Here is a 3167-nt window from a genome sequence, read left to right on the forward strand (position 1 = left end):
AAAATTTAAAAGGTCTGTATAGTTGCTTAGATTTGGTCTTCAACAGTAAAAAGAATAAAGTTTCTAAAATGGACTTTTGAATACTTGTCATTGAAAGCCTCTGACAGGCTACAGCAATTGTTAAACTTCTACCAGTAACAAACTGGAAAGGAAAGCAGCTATAGTGTCTCCAGGCTTTTGGAAAATAGCACTTATAAGAATTTTAGAATGGTTTAGGGAGGATGTCATTAATTCATTAAAGACAATGGTAGACAAGGTGTGAGCAATCAACAATATAGGACCATGTATGAAGCCAGAGGGCCTATTTGGTGGCATTAAAAGGGTCACATATCTTGTCACTAGAAGGGGAAAATAGTCTGAGTCAGACCTTAAGACTCAATTGTAGGAGTAAAGAGTTCCAGAGAAAGATTTTCAAGCCCCTCAGGTCTGCCACATCAAGGTCAAGGTCCTAACTGCGAAAAAACACTAGAATTCTGAGAGGTTCCCCAAGTCCCCACCCTTGGTAGAGGAGCTATTAGCAGTTGATGGTTGCTGGAGGAGGGAGAGACTCCCTCCTTTGGGGATATGGCCACTGGTAGGTTGCCTGTGCCCTAGTGTATAGCCCCATACCCATGTGCATATGGGTAACAGTAATTGGACTCAGAGGGTTATTAATAACAACTACAACAACAAAGGTGAACATGAAGTTGGGAGAGTGATAGGGTGGGGAGAAGCAATAGAGGGCATTAGAGAGTGGTAATAGTGGATGGGGATTAGCAAAACACATTGTATAAATGTATAAAATATTCAAAGAATAAATTTAAAACATAGGAAAAAAACACTAGTATGATGAGACTTGCAGTGGTGCCATCTGGAAGCATACATTTGACGGCCTTAGAGGTCCAGTTCTCTCTTACCTGCAGGGTTCATTCCTCCTTGTTAAAGCATTATGCTTTTTGTGTGTGCGTGTTCATCTTTTCCATTTATTTGTTTGTGTGTGTGCAAGCAAAAACGTAACATCCACTAACCCCAAACCTCCATATTCCACAGTCTATCACTCATAGATAGAGGTTAGGGGACAACTTGCATGAGTTGGTTCTCTCCTACCATGTGGGTCCCAGGTACCAAAGTCAGATTGTCAGACTTGATGGCAAGTGCCCTTGCCTGCTGAGCCATCTCACTGGCCCTCATGCTCCTCTCTTAAGGATGCATGAAAAAATCACTTGCTTTGTAAGACAATACACATTTTCCCTCATTTCCCTATGTTTACAGATTTTTCACTCTGCCACTGTATTATTTTTCTGTTGCTGTGATAAAACACCATGACCAAAGCAACTTACAGAAGGAGGAGTTTATTGGATTTAGGGTTATGGAGAGATTAGAGTCCATCTGTCAGGGAGATATAGTGGGCAAGTGGCAGCCAGAGCAGAAGGCTAAGTGTTCATATTGTCAAGTCGACACAGGAAGCAGAGAGAGCCAGACAGAAAGTAGACAAGCTATGTACTCTCAAAGATGGTCCCCATGCCTCCAGCATGCCACAGCTCCTAAAGGTTTCATGACCCTCCCCAAACAGTGCCACGAACCGGGGACCAATTGTCCAAATACTTGTGGCCTCATTCAAATCACCACAACCACCATTGAAGGGGAAGGGCATTGTAAGTGTCAACATCTGGAGGTGGGTATCATGGGGACGATCCTAGCATTTGTCTGCCATAGAATATATAAAGGAATCTTTCTGATAACTTGACAGAGGGGAAAAAAGGGACCAAGCTTGACTTGTGGATGGGGGAGTTAGTATGTGGCACAGGACAGAAATAAACAGGGGCTGTACTACAGCCTGACTTAAGGGTAGCCCCAAGACTACAATGTCGGAATCCCTCCTAATGACAGAGTATCACACAGTACACCCTATTAATTCATTTTGAGAAGATACAGAAGTGGCCTGAAGGGGCTGGAGAGATGGCTCGGTGGTAAAGAGCAGTCTCAGGAAGATAGTAAGTAGCTTGGCCGTTTGATCAGGGACTTGATAGAGGAAAGATTGAATATTGGGGATGAAGATGTCTGAAAAAGAGTTGGGTGGACCGAAGAAGAGAGGGAGGGGAGTGCACATCACCAGCCGGGGAGAAACCTTGACACAGAACATATCTTCTGTTTCATTACACTGATCATCTTTATTTTAATCTTTACTGTTTTCAATTTTATTTTTATTTTTGTGTTTTAAATTTAAATTTTATTTTTCAAGTGGTTTAAAAAGTAATAGGTTGCTATATGAAGTTTTCTTTCTCTTTTTTTGAATATTTTAAATGTGTTCTTTGAAGTTTAGTGCATGTACATGAAATATCTTGATTGTATCCAACCCAAATCTCACCCTCCCAGATCCTCCCAATGCTAACCCTTCCCACCTTCATCTCCTCCTCTTTCTCTTCCTCTTCACCTGTGTGCACATGGTTGTGGAGCTATCCACAGGAGCATGAGCCACCTACCAGTGACCACACCCCTGAAGAAAAATGACTCCCTCTCCCTGAGTAGCCATTGATTGTGTAGAGCTCCTCTGCTAGGCGTGGGATCTCAGGAGCCCCTCTCCCATCCATGCTGGAATGTTGACTGGCTCGATCTTATGCAGGTCTTGTGCAGATAACCATATCTGCTATGAGTTCAAGATTGCAACAACCATGTCATGTTCAGAAGACAGCATTTCACAACACTCCTCTCCCCCACCCCATACATGTATTATTCCCCCTCTTCTATAATGTTCCTTGAACCTTGGGGGAAAGTGTTGATATAAAAGTCCCATTTAGGACTGAGCACCCAACAGACACTCATTCTTGACACTTTGACCCATTTCTCCCTGTAGGCCTGGAACTCACTATGTAGACCAGTCTGGCTTTGAATTCACAGAGATTCACCTGCCTCAGACTCCTGAGTGCTAGGATTAAAGGCATGCACCACCACACCCAACAAAATAAATTAATTTTTAAAAATTAAGGTGGAAGCCAGGCATGGTGGTGCAGGCTTTTAATCCCAGCACTTGGGAGGCAGAGGCAGGAGAATCTCTGTGAGTTCAAGGTCAGCCTGGTCTATATATCGAGTTCCAGGTAAGTCTCCACTCACTACTTCCTGCTCACTGCAAAAAGAAACTTCTCTAGGCAAGATTGAAAAGAGCATTAATCTTTAGGTATGAACAGAAT

This window comes from Nannospalax galili, unplaced genomic scaffold (assembly GCF_000622305.1).
Source record: "Nannospalax galili isolate Female #2095 unplaced genomic scaffold, S.galili_v1.0 scaffold1349, whole genome shotgun sequence".
In the NCBI taxonomy this organism is placed as follows: Eukaryota; Metazoa; Chordata; class Mammalia; order Rodentia; family Spalacidae; genus Nannospalax; species Nannospalax galili.